The sequence below is a fragment of the Phasianus colchicus genome, chromosome 1 (genome assembly GCF_987193195.1).
Source record: "Phasianus colchicus chromosome 1, bPhaCol1.hap1.1, whole genome shotgun sequence".
NCBI classification, from domain to species: domain Eukaryota; kingdom Metazoa; phylum Chordata; class Aves; order Galliformes; family Phasianidae; genus Phasianus; species Phasianus colchicus.
Window position 1 is genome coordinate 84339750 of NC_143436.1, and position 25613 is coordinate 84365362.

The following is a 25613-nucleotide window of genomic DNA, read 5'->3' on the forward strand; positions in this document are numbered from 1 at the left end:
ATTGTGTCTGGCATTACGAAGTACTTTCGAAATGTTTTAGGACATTTTAGCTCACTGCACCAGGCCCATTGTCTGCTCGCCTTCAGCAACAAATCCGGGGTGCCTTACTAATCTAAAGTCCAGCTTTATGGAGGAAATCCTCTGAAATAATGTCATCCTCCTGCATACAAAACCATCAGAGCTTTTTGATGTCTTTTATCTTAGACTATTCCCAGGCTGATATCAAATGGGAAGCTGTAGCTCTTTCCCTTTTCTAATGGGATAAATCTGCTCCCGCCAAGGTGTGAAATATTGCAGCACCACAGTTTAACCTACAGAGAACTGGAAAGTCTGCCATGTGTGCTAACGTTTTGGTGGGGAGGAGAGTGAAGCAAACAAATACTTTAGATATCTGGTTTGCTATTCCTGAGTGGTTTGAGACTGGCTGGGATTTTGTGGAGGAAGTATTATGAATGTAGAGTCTGGGTGTCCTTATGTATAGCTCTGCTCTTTTTGACAGTACCTTTGCCTGTCTATCAGGTTAGCTACCATGCTGCATTCTCAGAAGACCTATGGATCAGCATTAGGAATCTCACCTCTGTAACTGGAGCCCTTCGTGGAGAGTTTTTTGGCTTCTTGTATGCTTGCTTGGGAACAGTACACTTTGCAAAGGACCTCAGTTTTGCTTTATTATTTGATTGCATATAAAGAGCTTATTAAAAAATGAGTAACAATAACCATGTAATTAACATTACATTTGTTATCGTCCAAGCCCTGTGTTGACTGTTAGCGTTTGGCACAGGCACTGACATGCAATTTAAAAAAAAAAATAGGCTGAATGAATTTAGCTTTCAGAGAGTTTTTGAAGGCTTTAACAGTACAGCAAATTAGGGCTACTACGCTAGCTCTTTCTTGATATTTACACTGAAATCTAGAAAAAAATAGTTAGCTTGGACACATTTTCTAGAAGGAACTCAGGTAGTGGGCTCCAGAACAGCTCCTTTTCCTTCCAGGCTCCAAAACACAGAATCATTTTTCTAGTTCCAAAACACAGTCATTTTTCTAGCATGTTATGAACTGCTCTTTTTTGCCTTCTGGCCTGAGCACAGGAGAGACTGCAGAGAGCGGGCTGTTCTTCAGATGTGAGCTCAGCTGATGGAAACGTCCTCCCTGGCCCTGCCACCAAACCAGCTGGTCTGATCAAGGAAACAGAGTCAACCAAGGGAACTTTACTGCAGCTGAGAGCTGAATAAAAGCCTGAGTCTGCAGGTCCTCAGGATGCTGGTGAGATGCATTGAACAGCAAAGTGCAGTCAGCCTGTGCTCCACCTGGCCGTGGCTCTTGCTATAGAGGAGGACTGTGATAGTTCTCATTATTTTGAGGAGAGTAATTTTATTCTGTGCTGCTGGTTTGTGGGTCTCTGTGACTTACGGTCCTGCTGCTCCCCTTGTTACTGGGGTATGTGAGGGTAGGACCACCAGTATATGCTTGCATCCTCCAGCAATAGACTTCACAGAACTGCCTAAGAGAGAGAAAACCAATAAAAATGGCTTCTGTGTCCAAAATGCAGAGCAACAGCTAGAAAAGTGTCCAGTCAAACAACAGTACAGCAGAGATCGCTTTCTGTAGGCTGTAAAAAAGGTGCTCAAGAGACGAAATGACAGGTAGCAGCTTGGCAAGCATTAAACATTTTATTTGGTCCTTCTGCGAGGTACCAGTCCCAGCCAACCTGCAGGCTGTTCCCACAGGGGCCCTCTTTCTCCCACAGGCTGGTTTCTTACTTCAGGCTTGCCCCATCCCTTGGTTCCTTGCTACCAATGACTTTTCTTCAAGGAGTACTCTGACCAAGTCTGAAGATGGGATCTTTCTGTAAAGTACATCAGCTGAAGGCTTGTTAAGGTACACAACCATATGTGAGTGTACATGGTATGGCACAGAGCTAAGAAGGAGCCAGAAGCCCGAGGTCTGCTTGGCAAACAGGTTTTTGTGGTACCAATCATGAGTGCCAGGAGACCCAGGAGAAAAAAAGAACAAACACAAAATCGGATCAGTAAATGGGAATGAAAAAAACACCCTGCTCACTGTCACTAGATCGGAATGAAAGGAAACTCTTGCTATTGAGCCCCGGGATGAAAAGAGAGACCTTCCCACCTAACGCCTCCCACTGAAGCTTGGCTACAGATGCGGGGTTTGTGCTGTGCTTTGTCTGCTGGCAAGCTGGGATGCTGCAGGGCTTGTCGGAGAAAGGGGAGCAGAGATGAAAGTTCTGCTGATAGCAGTGGTCTGTTGTGGCCTCCCCAGCACAATCCGCTGAATCAGAGGGAAGCAGGCCCTGTGCTGCCCACGGTTTGTACAGGAAAGGAGATAAGTCAGAAATGAAAGGAAACGCACCAGTCAGTTGTAGTGGCTCAGAATAAATTGCCGTACTCTTGTCAGCAAATTACCTTTTTCTGCAACCGCAGCCCCCTCCTGTCCCCACACACTGGTGCCTCCCCCCTCCTTCTCCCTCCATTCCTCACGAAGCTGCCTCCATGTTTGCCTGATGCTCTGTTATGTAGCATCACCACACTCCTGAGCATACTGAGAAGCATGCGAACACAATGTGTGACTCAGCTCTTGGAAGGCCAGAGATCTGACCTGCACCCTTGGATGACTGTCAGCCATCCTGTCCCAACAGGGGATGTGCTGGCAGCTCAGCTTTCAGCATGCCTTATTCTGCTCTCACGGCAGAAATGCTGCCAAGGCTTCCAGGAGGACACTGTGAAGCTGTCCTGGGCAAACATGGCTTTGCCAACACCTTTAGTGCCTTCTGTGAGCACGGAAAACTTTTCCTTTATGCACATGTGCCTCCATCATGAGTGTCCATCTCAGCATGCTGCCCATTGCAAATTTCTCCTCCCTGCTTCCCTCTCAAGCTGCTCAGAGCCAAGCAGGCACTCTCTCCAACGCAGACCTGGCCTGAGAGTAGGCCATGCTGCAAATGGCGACTTGGAGAAGGCCCCTCACGAAGCGCTGTAGGCTGCAGTGTGTTAGTGACTGAGAACAGGACATGCTGCTCCTTTCCTGCCATATGCCAGCCTCTGCCGGAGAGCCATCTGCGGCCTGCTCCCAGCTCCTGCTGCCTCAGCCTCTCCGAGCATAAAGACAGCCTCAGAGTGATGACTACAGAGAAAATAATGTTATAATAACCAAAAGGAACACTCAGAGCTCCTCCAGCACTGCACAGTCTGTTCAGGAAGGCTATAATGTTGTAGGAGAGCAGTGCTTGACCGATGGAAGCTGATTTGTGTTACTGAAAGAACATGTAATGTCGTATTGGATAATATCATCCCTTTCTCTGTGTCTGAGTAAATCTCTGAGCTTTTGATTTTCCTTAGCTTATCCGGCTGTGACACTTCCTGCGCAATGGCACAGGATAAGCTCCTTCACCTCTGCGCTGCTTGGGAGATGATTTTTTTTTTCCTTTATCAGGGCACACTCTAGAAAGGCATTGGATGCTGGGCTAAATCTACCCTCCTAAGATTTTACTTAGCAAAAGGGAAAAAAAAAACCAACAAAAAAAAACACATGTAAAAGCTTTTGTAAAGCTTCTCAGAAGATAGTGGGCAAGACATTGCAGAGCTGTGTTCCTTGGCCTTATCTCCTGGGTGTCACAGGCTGCAGTGTCCCAGCAAACTGCAGCAGCAGCGGGAGCAGTTGTCCTCAACCTGCAAAAGTAATGCCACCATAAATGTAAAACAACATAAGAAATGCCAGAATTGTGCACTGAAATTGTGATTGTGACAGTGCTGCGGAGCCTGAGTTGGGCTTGCTTTATGATGAGATAAGGGAGACAGTCCCACTGGAAACCTACTTAAATAGGGTGCTTGGGTGAAGGGAGGAGCACAACTGCATTGGAGTAGGTACAAGCTGCCAAGGTGGTAAGTCAGTGTGGATCCTGAGCAGGATGAGCTGTGGGAATTACAGTGGGTGGGAACTGGTTTTGTCCAGCCTCACTTGAAAGTACTGCTTTCACAGCTTCTCAAGGGATTGTAGTTGCAGGCAGTAAGGGGAGCATGGCCTGTCTGCCTCCATGGGAGAGAGAACCAGCAGGACCGTGCTGAGGGCAAATCCTGGGGAAGGGCCGTGAATTAGCCAAGTACCTTATTTTCAAAACCTGGTGCGGGTGAGATGTCTGTCAGGCCCTCGGCAGTCTCTTAGATCAGGGTTTGTACCAGGTGCTTGAAGAGCTCCTAAAAGCTCACCTTGGGCAGAGGACATGGCTCTTCCCTTTCCCAGCATGTGGCATGTCCATCTGCATCCTCACATATTAGAGCAATGCCTTGGTGACAGAGCTCAGCATAGCCTTCCTTCCTCCACCAGGCTGATCTTGCAGCTATTTCCTATGTATGCCAGCTGTGCTTCTGGAGGACGGAGGAACTCCTAGTGCACAGCTTGGGTAGGAATATGCATGCTGCCTTTTTAGGGGCAGCTGTGAGGAGGGTGGCATATGTCTCTCATTCTTTTCCTGCTGCCCCTGGCAGGAGGAGCACTGTTGCATTACGCCACTGTTTAGGAAATAATAATAATTAAAAGCTTTCTGATGAACATGGTTAATTTCCTATTCTAAAAAGCTGCTAAGGCAGCGCCTTTTGTGCATTAGCATATTTGCAAGGTTAATGTAGTGTACTTAATAAGATAAATAATGCTTGTCATGATATTTCAGGCCAATTTTAAGGGGTGGGAATAAAAAATATTTTGCTTAACATCTTAAGTTTTTGCCTGGACAACTTTAAGTTAACTAGTGAGCTGCCACTGAGTGCTGAGGTATGTTGTCCACTTCTCCCCTTGGCAGGTGTTCATAAGTACTTGCAGCAGGTGAAAGGAGACTGCTGAAGCACAGATGAGCTTCAAGTGGGCTCTCAGTAACTGCTATGTTAGGCATCACTCTGGGAATGTGGGTGGGAAGGGCATTGGGAAGGCAGCAAAAGCCTTAACAGGCTGAAGGAAAAGGGTGTGGGATTGGGAACATCTGTGACTGAGCAGGAGGAGGCAGCGGTACCAACAGAGAATCTGAGGCTGCAAGAATGGTGAGCAGTAATCAGCTACAGAGTGATGTGGTGGGACTACAAGGCTGGAAGAGGTAGTGGAGGATTTCTCAACAACTCAGAATTCTTTTTTTTTTTAATGTCTTTCTTGAACCCTTCACATCATGTTTTATTTTCCTCTAAATGTCCAGAACCGGGGAAGCATTTGAAAAATCCCCATGTAAGACACTGTGGGCCAAGGGAGACAATCATAAACCTTCTTACCTAGCTGCCAGTGCTGGGGAAGTCTCAGGTAATTATTAGCAGAGAGCCCTTGTGTTCCTAATGGCTTCTCTTGCCTCCTCTTCTGCAGAATGATTGCTTTCTTAGGCTTTTTAATAATATACAGTAAGAGCAGCAGCATCTTTAGACAAATGAGGCCACAGTGGGTAGGGAAGAAAGATGAGAGAACTTCCCAGGCAAATGATCTGGGGCACCTGGCTTGCTACTCCCACATGCCCTTCCCTTCTCTCCCATCCTCCCCCTGACCAGTCAAATAGACCAACCAGCTCATTATTTTCTCATAATGATGAGGAGAGGGAAGCAGAAGCAAGCCAGCAAGACTGTGGGTATTTGTTATATAAGAATTTTAAAAATGAATATGCCACCAAGATATATGCCACAGTGAGAGGATGGAGGGATGGACAGGTATTTACCCATCACGCAAGACTGGACCAGTATGATGGGGGAAGAGAGAGACAGGAGAGGCAGCTGCAAGATGAGTGCAGAGGGGGTGGAAGAAATAAAATAAAGAAGCTATAATGCACAGTGGAGAAAGAAAGATACAATAAAAAGGTGGAACGGGAAGAGAGATACAGGCAAGGAATAAGGAGGGTGAGTAAATAGATACAGCTCAAAGACAGGTGGATGAGTCTGGCAGAGGGAGGACGGAATAATATGTTGTTGTAGGCGTCTGAGGGGGGAGGTAGCAAAGGGGTGGAGGGCCAGCTACAGTGGGTAGATTGATTTTGATGTTAGCTATATTGCAGGTCAAACACAGTCCTCACATCACATCGACTCCACATCTGTTTCTTCTTTTACCTGCCTGTCAGCCCCCTACTGTGTCCTAGATTTTTCAGCTGGAACCCCTCTCAGGCTTGGCACTGCCTGCCTGTCAACGATGGGGTGGGGGGAGCCCAGGGCATCAGGTGAGATGTGTACCACCCCCTGTGCCCACTGCACCAATCTCAGGGCAGGCTTGCGGAGGTGTGACCCGGTGTGTTGGGAAAGCACATAATGTGTGAGCATACTGTGAGGAGTGTAAGCACATTCTACCTCCTCTTGCCCTATCCCCAAGCAAACAGACAGGTTTGCTTCACAGCACGGGGGCCTGCAGCCCCCAGCATGGGTCTTCTGCGTCGCAGCACTGCAGCCTGTTGTCAGCTTGCAGCAGTGAGTCAAGGAGGCAGAACTTTTCCCCTGCCTCCATCCTAGCTGGCTGTTCCCTTCTCTGGCTAGAGGGGCCACAAACAGTGGCACTGAGCTCTTCAGGGGAACTCTGCTCCCTGCCCTGAGCTTCCAGCTCCTTCCCGGCACCCCCAGCACTCTGCTGATTCTAGTTGCATGGTAACTGTGATGCGCTGAGGGATGACACCTTGCTCACAGCCCTCCCTGCTCTTCCCTCCCCTCCTGTCTACTGGCACCCAGTGGTTTGCTGGCTCTTTTTCATTTCTCTTCCTTTACCTTCCCATCTTGCTTTTGTCCTCTGGAAATAATGCTGAGCAGTGTGATGTGCTGCCTTAGAGGAAGTAGGATTGCTCTGGGCGGTTAGCCACGCATCTGGATAAGGATCCTGAAAAGAAGAAAAAATAAAAAACTCTAAAACACAATCAGAATTTTCTCCATTCACAGTTCCTTTAGTGCTTGCTAGGGCTGCTGGCAGAGCTGGGGGGCGGGGGGTCAGCCCAGGGCTTAGGGAGCGAAGGAGCTGAGGGTGAAGGCCAGTGCTTTAGGAGCAAAGATGTAAACAGAAAGAGGAGGAGAACTGTCAAAGCTGTAAGAAGCTCGGGGTTGAGATAACGGAGGGAGACACAGTTCAGGACTGAGGTGCATCGTGTGCAATGCAGTGATTGCCTGAGGCGCTCAGCCCAGTGCCTCTGCTGTGCTTTAGCTCTCTGGATGTTGCCTCGTGAACTTCACAAACCAAGGAAACGCAGGAAAAATTGCAAAAGAAAAGGAAGTCCAACTAGTTCAGTTGTTCTAAGCAGAGGAGGAAAAAAGAAAATTAATATTCCATGCTTTCCCACGTAGAGCTAAGTCTTCCATGGCATGCAGAAATACATATGCATGCATATGTACGTACACCAACTCTTAGGCAGTACTCATACAGAAAAGCTTCAGGAGCAGCAGAGAGCCCCATACTGAAACTTCCTAGATTTGGCTCCTGTCCCTAAGCCCAGTCCTTGGCTGCCCTTCCAGAGCATGTTGGCAAGGGCTCTGTCAGCTGCACTGCACTGACAGAGTTGCAGCGGGGTTAACAGTAATACTGGGGAAGGCTTTTGCTCATTCTGTGCATCATCTGTCAGCAGCATGCTCTGGGTCTGTTTATGATGGCAATCAGATAGCAAAACTTCCAGAGGGAAGTGCCCCACCAGAAGGCGTTTGTGCAGTAGGCATGGGAATTGAGAAATATGAATGATGGGTGAAAATGTGAGCTGGTATTTATATATATATAATGATAGCTCTTTACTGGGAAATGAAACTCAGCAGGGGAGAAAATACTGTGTAGATTTCAAAAGTCTTCACATGTCCATGCATTATAGAGCATTTCTTCTCCTTCCCTTGTTCAACCCTGACACTTTAGATACCTCAGACTTGAGCAGTCTGTTTGAACTCCCTGCTGTTAAAAAATCTTGAGGAGACAGCTGAAGCACTTTGCTGCTGACGCGTTTCTTCCAAGGCTTCCAGGAGCCAAGTGAGAGAGTATCCGGGCTAGTTTTTCCTCGTAGGAGAGTAGGCAGACTCCCAGCTGCCTCCATGCCCTGTTATGCCTGCTGGGGGAGATAAAGCTGCTGGGTCTCGCTGGCCTGTGGCTGTCCTGCGCTGTAGTGAATCAGTGATAATCCCAGCTTGCTTTGGAGGTGGGATTTCTGTCTCTAGTTAGGAAAGCCTGAAGGGTTTCTCTTTTACAGAAAATTCCTAATAGGGGCTGGTCTGATTTTTGCTGATAAACCTCCATTTTACTCAGGCTTATATGAAGCACACTTTCACAGCAATGTGTATCTGTGTGCACGAGTCCCATGTCCTTGCCTTACAGTCATAAGGAAGTGCCTTTTCCTCTCAGCTTCACAGATCCAGAAAATCACAGAATCACAGAACTGCAGGGGTTGGAAGTGACCTCAGGAGATCATCAACTCCTGCCCCCTGCTAAAGCAGGTTCTCTACAGTAGGTCGCACAGGTGTCCAGAATATCTCCGTAGAGGGAGACCCCCCAACCTCTCTGGGCAGTCTGTTCCAGTGCTCTGTCACACTTACTGTAAACAAGTACTTCCACTTCCATACAGAACTTCTTATGTTCAAGTTTTAGGCCGTTATTCCTTCTCCTGTCACTGCACACCACTGAGAAGAGCCTGGCCACATTTGCCTCACACCTCCTTTTAGATATTTATAAACAGGTCTGGAGCCTCCAGCACAAGAAAGACAGAGAGCTGTTGGAGAGGGTCCAAAGGAGAGCCATGAAGATGATCAGGGGACTGGAGCACCTCCCCTACGAAGACAGGCTGAGGGAGCTGGGCTTGTTCAGCCTGGAGAAAAGAAGGCTGCGGGGTGACCTCATTGCAGCCTTTCAGTACCTAAAGGGAGCCTACAAACAGGAGGGGAATCAACTCTTTGAAAGGGTAGATAACAGCAGGACGAGGGGAAATGGTTTTAAGTTGAGGGAGGGGAGATTTAGGTTGGACGTCAGGGGGAAGTTCTTTACAGAGGGAGTGGTGAGGTGCTGGAACAGGCTGCCCAGAGAGGTTGTGGATGCCCTGTCCCTCGAGGTGTTCAAAGCCAGGTTGGATGGGGCCCTGGGCAGCCTGGTCTGGTACTAAATGTGGAGGTTGGTGGCCCTGCATATGGCAGAAGAGTTGGAGATTCATGATCCTTGAGGTCCCTTCCAACCTGGGCCATTCTGTGATTCTGTAATCAGATTCCCTCTCAGTCTTATTTTTCCAGGCTGAACAAACCCAGATTACTCAGCCTTTCCTCATACAGGAGATGCTCCAGGCCCTTGATCATCTTTGTGGCCCTTCCCTGGATTCCTTCCAAGAGATCCCTGTCTTTTTCAACTGGGGAGCCCAGAACTGGACACAGTATTCTAAATGTGACCTCACCAGGGCAGAGCAGAGGGGGAGGATCACCTCCATTGACCTGCTGGCCATTCTCTTTTTATCCTGCATTCCAGAATAACGCTGGCCTTCATGGCCACAACGGCTCACTGCTGGCTCATGGTCATCCTGCTGTCTATCAGGACCCCCAGGTCCTTCTCTGCAGAGCTCCTCTCCAGCAGGTCAGCCCCTATCCTGTACAGGTGCTTGCGATTATTCCTCCCCAGGCGCAAGACTCTTGTTAAACCTCATCAGGTTTCTCCCTGCCCAGTTCTCCAGTCTTTCCAGGTTTTGTTGAATGACAGCACAGACTGCTGGTGTGTCAGCCACTCCTCACAGCTTTGTATCATCAGTAAACTGCAAAAGTTGAACTCTATCTCTTCATCCAGGTCATTGATGAAGATGTTGAATAAGATTGGACTTTTAGCACCAACCCCGGGGGGCACTGCTAGTTACAGGCCTCCAGCCAGACTGCACCACTGATGAGATATTCTTTCACCATGAACATTATCAGCAGAAATGTATATGTTTCCAGTGGCAGGACTGCTTTTACTGGGAATGGTAGATTAGGCAGAAGGGATTTTCTTCTCTAGAAGAACCTCCTGGCATTTGGGAAAAGTATATTTTGTCTTGAGTAAGTTAGGGAATAACACAGGGAAATTCTCCCATCATCTCACTTTTACAGCCATTCTATAATAAGGATTTTAAGAAGAGAGGAATTGAAGATCCTGAGGTAAAGGATGATGGGAATCTTTGCTCTGGTAAATTCTGGACATGGAACTCTCGGATGAATGGAGCCATGATACTCAATATTTATTCATATTGAATAGATATTAACAGTAGTGATTTGATTGTGCTAGACATATTAAGTACGAATCAGTGAAAGAGGTCATTCTGAGGATATCCAGAATCAGAAGAAAGTCAGGATCTTGGGAACTCATGTGATTTTAATGCACTTAAGTAGAGGTGGTAAGGCTTCTTTTTGCACTTGGCACAGTGAAATATTGACCGTTCACATGAACTCTCCACCCTGGGTGTAAATTATTGTAGAGGGAATTGATTTTGAATCATGTTTTATATTTAGAAATGTACGACTTATAAAGTGCAGTGCAACATGTGGTGTATAGGGTGTCTACAGTAGCATTTGAGTTTGGATCCTGATTGTGCTTTGGAGGCATCTCTGCATATTGTGTGCTGGTTCCTGTGGGAGGATGGTCTCTGAGCATGCGCTGCACTTTCCAATGCAGCTAATCCAGGAGATGCACAGACTCACTGGCCACTAGGGGAGTGTAGTCCATTGGGCCTGTCCTGTGGTTCCCAGCTAGTCCCAAGTAACCCCCTGTGATGGGAATAGCACATCTCTTAAACAGTTTTGCTCTAAAAGTCTGCTCCTTTTGCACTGCACTCTCAGTAACATAACACAAAGGCAGGCCAGGCTGGACTCTCAGTCTCAAGAATTCAGCCTCTAGAAGCTATTACTTCCTGTTGAAGTTATAGCCACCTAGAAGAATATAAACTTGCCTGCATAATTATTCCATCTGATGCCAGATGTGTGATTTAGACTTGCCTGTGGCCTAAACTTACCACGCACTGATTGCCCGTTGTTTATGCTGATGAGATCAAATGCCTTAATGTTGACCCCTTGATTCCCTTATGCTGGCTGATAACTGCTCTTTCTCCAAAGTATGCTGGCAGAGCCTGGTGGTTTAGCTGTGTTAGGTGAGAAAAAGTGATGTCAAGAGACCACTCTCACAGTGTGCTCCACACGTGGCAAGGCTGATGCTTTTCCTGGTTACCTGCAGGGAGCCCTTCTCTCTAGGGCCCTTCTACACAAGAGCACTGTAGCACAGTGCCTTCTGCCGCTTTGGCTGGAAAATACTGCAGCCCTTTCACTATTGTAGTGGTACCTGCAAAGCTTCCCATCCACAGCCTTCCCTTCTCTGTGCCTGCCAGAAATCGAGTGTTTGTGGCCTCTAAGGCCAGACACTGACAGCAAGAATCAAGAGGGAGCCAGCACTGCATTCGTGTGTTCTGCACCCACCCTGCCTATCCATTCCCTCACTGCCTCTGATTGGTTCAAAGAGAAACTGAATATTGAGGGCAGTCACTACCTTTAAGGGTACCATTAAGCCATCGTGCTCTTTCTCATTTTCTTTTCCCAGCACTGCAGAGAGTTGCTACTTAACTGGGACTTTCCAAATAGCCTAATGGAGTTAGCCATCCAGAGCCAGTGACTTTCTGTGCATAGAGAGCATCTAATTCTCTTAAAGCCCATGGCAAATCCCAGCATTATTTCCTATGCAGATGACTGCTACACAGAAGCAATTAGGAAGATAACCAGTATCTTCCCTTCCTCTCTTCCATTTTTAAAGCTGCAGGGGACAGTGGCAGTATTTTGGTTACAGATAAGTATAAACCAAACCCTAAGGTGCTGGCAACCCAGAATACTTGTATGTTGCAGTTTTAAACTAGCATCTAGATTTGTATCTTGGATATGGTTCCTAGCCTTGCTTCTTTGAATAGTAAATCTTTTTCACAGTTTGAACTGTGAATATAATTTAGAATTAATGTACCATGTATGTCTTTGATATGGCCAGAAGGGACAAGTTATGTATCTGAGTTGGAGCAGAAAGATGTATCACTGTGTTGGCAGGATCTTTACCACCAGAACAGGAAGTACAGGAGTGTAAAACTAAAGAGACATGGAGAATATTTAGGTCTGGAAGTGTCAGGTATGTACATCTGGTGGTAGCTGCTCCAGATTGGTGTGAGATGTTTCAGGTGTAGAAATGGAGTGGAGGAGGCATGAAAGCATCTGCAGCAAGGAACCATCTTCTGCAGCAAGGAACCATCTTCTGTTTCCTTCTGTTAGGGGTCCAGCACTGGGCAGATCCTGATCCTGTGTTAAGGCTCCTTCCTGGGTACATTCTTCTCCTATTCTCTTCATCTGTTGGAGAAAGAGAGAAGGTTTTTACTGTGTAAAATTGTTTACGGTTAGAAAGCTGAACAGCACTTTGCAGCATTATATGGCCTTGTTAAGTTATGGTCTGCTTTTCTGCTTGTTGCCTTACTTCAGAAGGAAGGAAAGAATTAGCACTCGCTAAGTCTGAATGGTAAAATTAATCATGGCTGTGATTCAGTACGGGCAAAACAGCTACACATTTCTCTGTTATTTTTAATTTTGGATCCGAATTGCAGAGTGTATGGAACCCAAGATAGCGACTGAATTCCTGGGAGCAACTTCATTTCCAAATGTGAACATATCGGAATTGCCAGGAACTGCAGAAAAGGTGCAGGCAGGCGAGCCTGCTTTTAAAGGTCCAAAAAGCCCCTCCATTTCTTTGGAGTTAGTCTGAGCTGTTGGTAGTGAGAGCGAGAGATGTCCAAGGCTAGAACAAGGCAGATCATGGAGGTTTGGCTAAGTTTAATCTGCTGTTTTTTAAGGTGGCCTGCCTTTCTCTCAAGGACTGGCTAACACCTTGTGTCTCTCCTTTCCATTTCTTTTTTTCTTTTTTTCTTTTTTTTTTTTTCAGAGGGATCATTATTATTACTATTACTATTGCTATTATTATTATTATTAGTTAGCAGTGGTTTTTTTTGTTTTTTTTTTTTTAGTCATTTGTGTTGTGCTCTCTTGAGAGCAATGAAAAGAAATCAAAATGCTTTTGTGAGTTGTGACAGAAGAGTGCAAATAGATTGATTAAAAACGCTGTTTCTTTTTTTAATTTAAACAGAGCAGAGCCTTGTGGGTAATGTGCATAATGTATGCTCGGTGGTAACAAGCTGGCTGTGGTGAGAGAGGAATAAAGTGAGAGAGAGAGGAAAAAAATTGGAAGTGGAGCCAGTGTTGTTCTGCCTTTAAACACAAGATTGATTTTACATTTTCCCTGCGTGTCACTTTCATTACTAGCAAATTAATCCTTCTCTCTCAGGCCTGAAACTTATTTCTGGGGTTTCTCATAAGAAAATAGCTTTTGGTGTTCTGCCTATTCTGAAAAAGGGAGCTTGGGGCTTGGCTACATGAGGAAGTTGCACTCATTTAGCCAAATGTGTAATTTTAAGATTGACCCTGTTACAGAGGTGCAAATGGCTGGTTTGTTTTCATTTTGTTTAAGTCTGCTATGCAAGTGCCTATACTGACAGAAACACAGCCATCTAGAAATGATGCAATGGTGTTGACCAGAGGGTGAGTAGCATCATTTTCACTACGTTGACGAAAAATTACCTCTTCACAACTATTGCATCTGGTCCAGATTAAAAAAAAAAAAAAAAAGAAAAAGCCTGTGGCTGGAAAGATCAAGCCCTCAGGAAACCTCAAGGAAGGAGAATGGGAGATGTTCCTCACCCTAAAACTGCTCTGCAGAGCAACAATGCATTGGAGCACAAGAATCTGCCATGTTGCTGCAGCCCTCTGGATCTCGGGGAGTTTCTAGGCCTAATAACAGGCCAGAGTTATTGAGCTCTTATTTCAGGTCAATGATTGCAGGCAATTTTATAGTTAAATAATTTCACTGCCTGAAGCTACAATGATATTGCAAGTTGAGCAAGCCGTTTCACCACTTCTGGGTTTCTAATGAGGGCTTAGTGGGACCACTCTCTCTTCAGTCTTCAGATCACAGTACCAACCTTAGAAATTTGGACATGCTTTATTTCCATTTAAATTACCTGGTGTACATAGAGCTTAAATCATTTCTTTGCAGTTGATGACCACTTGGGTCATTGCCTAGAATAGCAAATCCTCTCGCTTTGTTGTTTGACTCATCTGTATTGGTGCCTCTGACAAAGTGAGAGGGCTCTTCTGATTCAGTTTTGGCTCAGAAAGCTGGAGTGTGACCTATTGCCACTTCCTTTGCTAGGTTAACCTTAACATTTTCATTTACTTTCCATTTAAGATGAGCAGGTAGATCCCAGCTGGCCATTCTCATGGAGAAGAAGCACTTGCCATAGTGGTCCAGGTCTATCGGGATCCACAGCACCATACAGGCTCCCATAACGGGGCTGTGTCTGAGACCTGCAGTGGCTGGCTAACATCTGGGTTAATGCAACAGCAATTTCTTATCATCAGCTGCTCTCACAGAATGAAAGTATAGGAGTATGGTTTTTGGGCTGGATTGGGCAGGGTCCTGCAATCCAATTGACAGTGGTGACTCATAGTTAACTCGGGGAGGTTAGGAAGACGGTCTTTATTTTTCCTGCTGAATATCAAAGAGCACACAAAAATAGCCATTTGCAGTGACGGTGAAGATTTTCTCCTATCAGTGAAAGTACAGCCTATTTTATCTGACCATAGGTCAGGTGTTTATTTGGATTAACAAACAAAAGGCATGCCAGATGCAAGGAGGAGAGAGACTGTTTTTGAATCAAAGGACTCTTATTTTGTCTTTTTCTTCTGAAAACTCTGGTGGCAGCATTTCAGGATGCTTAGGCTACGTTTCAGTGAAAACGACTGCCAGCTTTTCCTTTGCTGTGTGGTGGCTAATTCTGATGGAGGATCTGGTATGTGATTAGGCTTCTTAAGTGGCAGGTGGGGGGAGTGCATCCACTTACAGAGTTATTGTTAAAATGAGGAGCTTTTGGGACTTCTCTGCAGGAACTCTGGATTGTTGGAAATGTTCCATCAGATTTTTCAAAAATGCTCACTTATAGACTGGCAAATCACAGTTTTTACTGCTGTCTTCTGAATTTACAGGAGCCTTGAGAAAGCCGTTGTCTTCTCTTTGAGCATATGCTTCTTCAAGCACACCTGCGCAGAGCAAAGGAGAAGAAATGGCTGTGCTATACTCAGTTCCATTCTGACTGACTTTAAGGGGAAGAAGCCAGTGAACATCTGACGTACTTGCTGCTGCTCACTGGACACAGGAGTTTGTAGGATTTTGGACTGATTATTTTCAGCGTGAACAGAGTGGTATATTATTGACATCCATACTCCTGCCATAGCAGAGGACAGTCTTATTTTGTATGTGTCAAATAAGTTAAGCCAAGAGTGATTCTGTCTTGAAACAGAGACCAAGCTCTATTCCATTTAGAATAATTTGCAAAAATGCCCCAGAAATTATTTCATGGGAAGACAATATCTTAGTCTTGATGTCTGCTCTGATGTGTGAGATTGCCAGCATCATTCTTAGGTACGCTGTGGTACCCAGCAGACTCCTGGAAGAACATGTCATTTGGAAGACACTGACTGTTGCAGAATGGACCCAGAATGGCAGCAGAAGAGAGTGTCCTATAAGAGTAGAAGTGATCAGTCTGAGGGGGTTTTGGGGAAAGCAAGGACCGCTGCAGGGCAGGTGGGCAGACACAAGCAGAAACACAGGGCTTGCACAGGCAAAATTTGCCCACAGTAGTGAAATTTGTATCTTACAGTATAAAGCTCTTCTTTTCCAATGACAGAGTTAATCACATTGTAAGCGAGGGAGAAAAAAATAAGGATGAACATCACAAAAATTGGAAGGAATGGGGAAGGAATTTTGTACTGTCTTGTTTATCAAGAAACAGAATTTTACGGGGCCACGATACTAAATTACAAGCGTATTATCCTTATGCCTTCCCAGCTCCAGTGCCAGCTCTTTTCTTTTCCAGGTGAGGCATTATTGTGTTAATTCTTGCAGGAGGAGGGAAAAAACAAGTCCAAGTGCCCCTGTTTGAAACGTCCTATCAGTGCATAAAATATGTCTGCGGATTTGAGAATTACGCTGACTTCACAACAGTAAATTTCAGATAAATAATTTATCTCCTGCAAACACATTTCTGTGCTCTTACACATCCATTTGTTTCTGGAAAGCAGCGGGGGCGATGGGGAGGCAGAAGCGATTGGTGCTCACTGGGGAACTTCCGTGGTGCCGCCTGTAGCTTGGGTGTTGTTGGCTGCTGGAGGTGAGGTTTTGTTCTTGCAGCCACCAGCTCCCACATCATAAATAAAGCCATTTTGGAAACAAGAGGCACCTTGAGCTAAAACTGGCATTTCTCACAGTATTGGCAGATCAAGCCAGCAACTGTTGATTTTAAATGTTTAATGAGCAATATGTTGCTGATTCTGGTAATAATGTTGTGTTTGCCTAACCTTTCTCGGTGTGCTTCCTTCTGCTGTATCGCTGGCAGGTTTCCAGGAGTGAAGGAAAGGGAAAGAAAATAAAAACCCACTGGGAAGGTTGAAGCAGTTGCAGGGAGAAGAGGAAGACTTGAACGAGTTAAGGAGAAGGGGCATAAAAGGAAGGGGTAGAACTTAATTAAAGAGAAGAGATAGAAGCAGGATATTGATGCTGTGCCAGAGTATTGAACTGGAGATTGCAGAAGATGGCTTTTCCCTGCAGTGATATTCATACTGAGGAAATTGGAAGAGAAAGACTGGGTGCTAGTATGAGATGGTCAGGAAGAGCTGTGCAGAGCTGAGTCCGGGTCCACAGCGTTGTCCGAGAGTTCAGTCAGCTGGTTAAAAGCAAGTGGATTGGAAGAGAAGAAGCATGGTGTAAATCAGTTAAGATGCTCAGTAACTTTTATGTCAGGCTTATGCAGTGCTCACTCTGAAGACTGTCAGCAGCACACTGTATATTTTCCGATTTGTTTTTGTTTGACCTGTAGTTGAAAACCCTGAGTCATTCATCATAACCTTCTGTGACACTGGGTAGCAGGTTGTGGCTGTATTGAGGTTTATGTGCGCGTGAAGAATACGAGGGAGGCTTCCTCAACCAGTGGAGATGGGAGCATGGAATGGAAACTAAAAAAGGCTGCTTTGCTAGTCGTAAATGGATACCGCATTCACTGCTGTGCTCATCCTAGACTAGATCCTCCCTCTGCTGGTGTGAGCGCTGACCACTGCTTGCTGTACAAGTCCAACCTCGTGCTTAATTTATAACATGACTATTGTACTGGGGAAAGTACAAGACTGAAATACTGGAAGCTGAAGGCTTCAGTCTTCACAACAGAGAGGTGAGGGGCAGCAGGGTCAAATGCTTCCCACTCCAGTGCCTCAAGTTCTCTTCAGCGTGAGTTATGCAGAGAGTTACTGTGCAAAAACTGTGGAAGGTTTTTGTAATATCTTGATTGGGCTCTTGAGTAAGACCGGGCATTTTCTCATCTTTTAATCATTACCTGTTTGAATGATGCTTAAATCAGTGCCTTCATGCCAAATGCTCACTGCCCTATTAGAAAGCCTCTTCTTGCTTTACATAATGGCTTATTTATTGCTTCCATTGTATGTACAGCACAATATATATTGTCCAGAAGGGAGATACAGATACTAGGTCATATGTGGTGAAGGAAGATTTTTCTCTTTTTAATGAGGAGAATATCAGCTTTGCAGTGCTTGTTATACTTTTGTTTCCAGGCTGCTGCGTACAAATTGCATTATATAAAATTGACCACACAAATACTACATATAGAAAAGTGTGATTTGAGACACTGTTAGAAGTAGAAAGCAGCAGGACACAGAAGATGTATCTAAGAAAAGCCTTGTCAGAAAAAGAGCAGTGATCCACCCAGGCCATGTCTTTCCTCAAACAATGAGAGAGGCTTAAGAAGAAGACGGTGTCCTTTATTTATATAAGCTCCTTGATTTATTATTTTACTTTTGTGGGATAACCTGCCACCTCCTTAAGTTACTTGCTTCCTTGTTAAAAAGTGAGTGCAAAACATGAATGTATGTTACACATTAAATGTTAAATTTTTAAGAGCAAGTATGCATAGGATTGCTGAATTGACCTTCTCTTTCTGTTGTTTACTCTTTCCTTTACATCATCATTATATCTTCTATTTTTTGCCTGCCTTCTTGATAAATGCCTTAAGGACTGAAGTTGATATGTGCAAAAGATATTTTTGTGAGACTTGAGCTTTCCACCAGGGTCCTTAAGTATAAATAAATGCAGACCGTAATTGGTTCAAACCAAACACCTCTTCAGTAGGTCATCTTCAAGAAAATTTCCAGCAGATATGCTCTTTCACATGTGGCATTCTTTGTTGTCAGCAGCTCCCAGTGATTTCTCTTTAACTCCATTAGTTGTAGGGGATTTTTTGTTCTGTTTTTTTTTTTTTTTTCTCTCTCTTTCTTCTTTTAATTCCATACAGCTTTGAAGTAGAACGACCAAGTATTTTCCACTCATGTAATGGGAGATGGAATTGTCTCTCTTATAACAATCTCCACATGTTTGCCATGTAATAGACAACTGTAAAAGCAAAACAAAGCTGCAAATACAGGAACTCTTCTCCCATTTGCTATTTCTCTATGAATGTTTTTGTCATTGCAGTAGTTCAGATGAGTTATGGCCAGGTTTTGGTCTTTTAGACAGAAATACGATTGGAAGGAGAAAAGAATAGGAAGATATGAGAAATAATAATAAGGGAAGAGAAGGAGAAGAAAGAGAAGGTAAGACAGAGAAGCGATAAGGCAAAAAGAGGTACGTAAGCTGAGAAAGAGGGAAAAGAGTGAGAAACTGGAAGCAGGAAGGTGATTAGTCAAAAGCAAGAGAGGTGATGGGGATCTCTGAGATGGCAAGCTCTGAGGCTTGTGAGCTTTTCTTGATAGGGCAGAGCCCTGCAGAGTTCAGTGTAATCTCTAGCTGGGCCCCTCAGTTTTGGGGCGTATAAACAGAGGAAGATTTATTGTGAATTCTGGTTAATAACTTTCTCAAAGGGGAGAACTCCTGTATTCTCTTTGAAATACAATTTCTTGTCTCATAAACTGAACGAGCTGTGACTGTTCCCTCTGCACACAGACTTTTTTCATCTTCTTTCCTTTTTTTTGCTGGGTGTATGCGTGTGATTTTGCTTAATGATTTTTCCCTGCAGAAGGGACCCAGAATGTGGTGCTGTACACAGTTTTGTGATCAGTGTCTTTGCACAAGCACAAGAAAAATGCCTTGGGCATTTTCTGCTTTTAGAAAGGAACAAGTGTTAGGCTATTAGTCTGAATCTAACTTAGACTGCATTTCTCGTGAGAAAACTCAGTAGGAAATTCTGCAGCATCGTTCCCTACAAAGGCCCCTGTCTAACCTGAGATTCAATCTATCACCTAGTCTTCAGTGAAGGGGCTGGAAGGGCTGTTAGCACCTTCACGGTTGCCATACAGACAGCAGCGAAGAGGCTATAGGTCAGCATTCCTATGTCCTCTGTTCCCATCCCAGCTCTTAAGGCATCTCTTCCTGGACAGGGCTGATGATATACACCACAGAGCAGGTAGGGACCAGGATTCCCATCTCCAAAGGGAGACAAGGCCATCTCCCTCCTCGTGACTCTAAGCAGTGCTGAATGGTCTCTGCCAGCATCATCTCTGTGGGTACTTTAAATGTTTACTCTTTATTTTCTTAATTGAAAAGAGCACAGTTTGCCCTTGGGCTAGTACAGAAATCTGTCAGTGTTGTGGATGACTGAGTGAACAGAAACACTAACAGGGAGTCATACCTTCCTACCTCAACTCGCTGTCTACTCCAAGTTCAAGTCCCTGAACCATTAGGCAAGTGATGCACCAGTTGACATAGCATGCTAGCAGAAATAGCATGTGCAGATGTCCAGAGGAGGTTCAAATTGAGAAGGTTAAATGTCAACCTTCCACTAATTTCTGTTTGGCAAGGGCTTGGGAAGGCTTCTGGCTTAAGAAAATACCTGAACAGGTATCTCAATCTCTCATTCCACCAGCTTTCTCTGGTGACTTCCTACACATACCTTTAGATGGAAAAAGAACAGGGAATGGAAGAACCAGGACTTCCTTGCATGTGAATGGAGATCACCTCATAGCGGACTGCATATGACAAGCGCTCTTTGACAAGCTGCAAGTTAGCATCAGAGAATCAGAATCATTTGAGTTGAAGAGGACCTTTAAAGATGATCTAGTCAACTCCTCTGCAATGAACAGGGACATCTACAGCTAGATCCGGTTGCTCAAAATCCCATTCAGCCTGACTTTGAATGTCTCCAGGCACAGGGTATCTACCACCTCTCTGCACAACCTGTTCCAGTGCCTCACTACTCTTAGCATAAAAAATTTTTACTTATATCCAATCTAAATCTCCCCTCTTTTAGTTTGAAACCATTTCCTCTTGTCCTGTCACAAAAGGGGAGATGTTCCATCCTTTGGATGTGGCCCTTTTCTGAAGGAGCTCCAATAGGTCCATGGCTCTTATGTACTGAGGACTCCACAGCTGGATGCAGTACTTCAGGTGAGGCCTCACCAGCACAGAGCAGAGGGGCAGGATCACCTCCCTCTATCTGCTGTGTGTGCAGCTCAGCATACAGTTGGCTTTCTGGGCTGAGGGCACATTGCTGGCTTGTGTCCAGCTTGCTATCCACCTGTACCCCAGGTTCTTTACAGCAGAGCTGTGCTCCATTCTTTCATCCCTTGGCTTGTACTGATAGTGGGGGTTCCTGTGACCCAGGTACAAGACCATGCATTTGTCTTTGTTGAACCTCATGAGATTCTCCTGGGCCCACTGCTTGAGCCTGTTTAGGTCTCTCTGAATAAAATCCCATCCCTCAAGTGTGTCAACTGCATCTCACAGTTTGGTATCAAACTTGCTGGTGGTGTACTTGATCCCACTGTCAATGTCATTGATGAAGATGACCCCTGAGGGGTGCCACTCATCACTGATCTCCATCCAGACTATGATCCATTGTCCAGCCCTTCCAAGGCTGTGTGAAAAGTGCTGGAACTTGCCTTCTGGATCTCCTGCGGTGCAGGAATTGTTTGGGGGCTAAGAGTACAGCTTCTTCCTTGTCTTCTTGATTCATTAATCACAGACTGTCTCATATTATGAAGCATTCTATTAGAGGACTCATCCTCATTTGAGAAGGTAGCACTTCTTTATCTAGAAATGGGATGGGATGGTAGTTAGGTAATGATGTGCTTTATCTGCCTTTAATATGATGAAGCAAACAGAAAATAAAGAAGGGGGCACCAAACTTTCTCACTCTGTCCCTAGGCTTCGTTGTAAAAGATCATAGAGACATATTATCTATCTTCTGACTTGTACGTTCCATGCATGTACATATACCATGTAAGTGGCTGAGACTCTCTGTGACCCTGCTAGCAGCTTTGAGTTGCGTGTGAGCAGTGAAATTGTTTACCACAGATCAATATAACTCAAATACATCTGAAAGGCTCAGAGTTCAGTAACTGCTTGCGTGTTGTATTTCCAGCCAACACTATCTACTTTCCTCACTGCTTTCCCATGGCAATACACCTTGCTTAGACTAACCCTGTGCATCCCCTTCCATTTTTAATCAACCTTTCAACTTGTATCTGTTGCTCTGTCTCATTTCTTTATCTTTCTCCCTTTCTTTAATTTTCCTTCAGACTTCTTTTTCACCAACTATCTTCTTTATCCTTTGTTTTTTGTTTTGTTTAATTTGTGTCTTGTTGTCTGACTTAGTTCTTTCCCGGTTCTCCATTCTCCTTCCTTCACCTCTTCATCCCTCTCTTTCCTGCTGTATTCATCCCCATGTATATGTAAGCTCAAACTGCCTAAAAATTATCTCAAGACCTTCTGCTCCTAATGCAGCATAAAAAAAAAAAAATAGTCTGCACACAAATCCACCATTTTAACGTAGTTAACATTCCTCTCCTCCTTCAACTGTTCTGAAATTGCAGACTGCATAAAATCCCACCAGGATATTGACATAACCTATAAGCCGGGAAGTTGTTTTAATCAAACCCAGCATCCCACTTGGAATGCTGGACCTAGAAATACAAGGACAGCAGTTTAGAGAGCAGCTGAGAAATAGGGAAGTAAGTGCTTGGGGAGAGGATGTTTTAAGAACCATTTTTTAAAAATTATTATTTCAATTCCTTCTGGTCAGAAGTTGCAGGACATTTTTTTTTTTTTTTTTTCCATTGAGTCCTCGCCTACACAGAGTGCTCAGATGGAATATTGTTATTGGAGATGTGATAAAAAGGAATTAGATTGGGTGTCTGGATTATTAAGAGGGGTTCTTATCTAGTAAAAGTGTCAGAGAACCTCAGTCCACAGGGCACAGATGAATGATTACTGTGGATGAATTCCTGGTCCTTAGATACTAGGTGGGAGGGCACAATTGTCTTGTTCCCCCCCCTGTAAAATTTAGAGCAGCCTTGGCTGAACCACTTTCAAAAGTGTCTGTTACGTTGCTTGGAAAGCAGCAAACCAAAGAAAGAGCAGAAGATAGCCAGAACTATTTGTCAGTTTTGAACTCGTGGACTCCACCTGTTTCCCTCAGTCCACGTTTCAGTCCAGGTTTCTATCTTTGTCCGTGTGTGACTGGCCTCTACAGATCAGCAGCCGAGGACAAGATATTGACAATTGCAGATGCTTTCAGTGGCAATGCTGATAAAGAGGAGAAGGGGCTGCAGCAAAGGAGAGGTGACCGAAATCTGCGTACTGCGGTGCTAGTCAATATGCCTGTGTTGATGCAAGCCAATGTTACAGCACTCTAGTCTGCCAGGAAGGAGAAGTGGCCCATTTGCAGCCTTGGTTTGTGCGTAGGCAGCATAGAAACCCACATGAAGCATACAGCTTTTGTGTTGTGGTGATGAGCGACAAGGGGAGATTTCTGTCCCCAGCCAGTGATCAGTTTATTCACTCAAGTATGAGGATTGATAGCACTTGTCACTATTAGCCCAGCTAATGTAGCTGCAGATGCTACATTTAATCATATAAACTATGTGGCGCAATTGCAGAACAAGGGCCTCTGGCCCATTGGAAAAGCGAGCGGAGCAGATTCCTAAGGGGCTGGTGGAGAGCTGCAATCAGTGTGCATGCATGTGACAGCCAACAAGAGGATGCGTCCTGCTTCTGCACAGCACTCTGAGTAGGGGTGTGTGTTTGTGTGCATGCACGTGTATGATCTGCTGAGTGCACATGAGAGAGCAAACTGAAAGGATCTTGTGCATGAGATCAAGAGTATGCAAGAAAAAAGGCAGAGTTCCACTGTGCATGGAAATAAGGAAAGGAGAGGTTGCAGCAGTTCCGTGGGATGTGCTCACTCCACTGTGGCTGTCTTTCATGTTACCATATCCCTGACAATTTGGTCTTGATGTCTGAGGGCAAATGGGGAGACAGAGCTGCACAGCTTTGTAAAGCAGAGAACAGCTTCAAAATGTTTAAGACCAGTGCTCTTCAACAAGGTGTGAGTAGTACTGTGAGGAGAAAAGAAGCTAGAAGGAAGCATGACAGACCTTTGTGCTGCTAGGAGGCCATGCAGGGGTGGTGACTACCTGGGTCCGGAACTCATCTGAGCACAGCACTAGCACAGAACAGCTTCCCACCTTTCCCACCTCTGAGTGTCCTCCCCTTGCCAGAGCAAATGCCTGAGGAGCGTGGAAGGGCAGTGCTCAGTTTTGTTGCTGTGGGCTGAACTCAGGCTTTGTGAGAGGCTCTGGAAATAGCCCCACTGACGTGAGATGGGCCACACCTGGACTGCGATCCAGGTAAGAAGGATCAACCCTGAAATGTTCCCATGCAGAAATGGAGCCCGTCACCGGTCACATCTGCCAAAATGGTGCTTTTTCTTGGGCGAGCATGTAGCTGTGTAGAGGCACAGTGCAGCCTTTGGGACAGTGAAGGCAAATGGTGCTCTGAACTGCAGTCTTCCAAAGCAGAGAGGAAGCAGAGGAAGCTCTGTTCTACCCAGGCAAGATTGCAAGCATCTCCTGTGTTCGTTTTCCTGCCTGCCAGCCTTCCCTTGAGCACCTCATCATGTTAACACTCTGCCATGCTTTCAGTCCCAGCTTCCATGCATACTTTCCCCCATTCATGTACCCATACATACATAGTTTTACTCACCTTCTCCTGCTGCTCAGCTCTGTTTCTAAACTCCAGCATATCTGCATTCAGAACAAGACAAGCAAATGTCAGGGTTAAAAATGAATGTGTAGGGAATGTCCCTTTTCTCTAAGCTCATACCCTGCTAATATAGACCCAGAGGGGGAGGGTATTCATAAATGCAGATAGCTGTGGCTTTTGCTGAAGAGGAGCAAGGGGGATGAAGGTCTGGCCCAACACCTAGCCCTTCGAATGAAGTGACTTGTCAAGTATGCAACTGTGGCCAAGATCCTAGAAGCAGTAAATTTAACAGCACTCAATTCCACTGACAGCCTGTCATGTGCTTGAAACATAAATAGTGGTGGAGACAAATCACCGCTGTTTTCCTATTAAGCTTTGGCCCACTGGCCTCCCAGCTTGCCAGCAGCATTTCTACCTAGCCTGTTGCCATGCCTCATCTCAGGGACGGATGGGCCTCCCCACTGCAAGCTTTGGAAGTCGGGAAGGGAATTATCGTGCTGTTATTTCCTCAGGTGTCCTTGGTGTCTGGGTACTTGCTCAGCAGCTGATGGATTTCTCACTCAGGCCGTGTGCTGTCAATCCCTCCTCCCTCTGCCCAAGGTTGAGGGGACATGGGCCCTCTCCCTGGAGGTCTCAGGGTTTTCACCCCTGTCCCTGGTTGCTTCCATGTAGCCTCACAGGGTCGTGCTGATGGAGTAAATGAGGTGCTGATTTGAATAGGGGAGCAAAGGTGACATTTTTCAGTGCACCTGAGTGACTTGCAAGCACAAATGCCATTAAAAGCTGCTGGGTCTTGTTCTGTTAAAGCATTTAGAAGCTTTTGGAAACTTTGTTTTCAAACATTAATTATTATATAACCATTTAATAAAACATGTCATCCGAAGCTTACATTAATCTTTACAGAGATGAGAGATTCCTTAGTGCTCTAAATGGAGGAATCAGCACATTTCCCCTTCTTCCCTCTCACCTATCAGGTGTGATTCCTCTTCCCCTCTCTCCTCGAGGAAGATGAATTCGTGCCAGTGATTAAGGTGTCCTGCTCTGTGTTGGTTTAATTAGAACAACTGATATTTCAGCTATGGTAAAACTCTTGTGCTAATAAAACACCTTTCTCTTCAGGAAGGTTGCAGAAAGGAGCCAATGTGTCTGGCACATAAAATGAAGGTTTCTCATGCTCTCTCTAGTGTTTTTGGTCTTCCTTCTGTACCCTGTATCCAGTACAGTTGTTGAAGTTTTCTGGAAGCATCATGGAAAGAAAGAGCATTGGGAACTGGGACAAAGACAATGAAATATCTTTTTGTTTTTTTATTTTCTCAGACTTCCTTGTAGTCTCACAAGGTAACATGGAAGAAATGGGAAGGTGGTTTGAAACTGTTTCTTCTACTCATCCTCTTCTGCTTTCTCCCTTTCTTATCTCCCACTTTCCTGATGGGAGAGGATCTAACTCGTAGCCATGATTTCCAGTAGAGCTGATGACCAGCAGCTGCAATTGCAACTGCAGGAGCAGCATCTGG

The 25613-nt window shown here is 45.2% G+C and overlaps 1 protein-coding gene and 1 long non-coding RNA gene across 6 annotated transcripts in view; both read left to right on the plus strand.

Annotated features, from left to right (window-relative positions):
- Positions 1 to 1250, plus strand: part of LOC116242317 (uncharacterized) — a 33319-nt gene extending 32069 nt beyond the window's left edge. Inside the window, exon 2 of the long non-coding RNA XR_004169716.2 lies at positions 1089 to 1250. This is a non-coding gene — a long non-coding RNA (uncharacterized LOC116242317). The remainder of the gene's footprint in view (positions 1 to 1088) is intronic.
- LSAMP (limbic system associated membrane protein) overlaps positions 1 to 25613 on the plus strand; it is a 965192-nt gene that overhangs the window by 901565 nt on the left and 38014 nt on the right. The gene's annotated exons all lie outside the window — the stretch shown is intronic.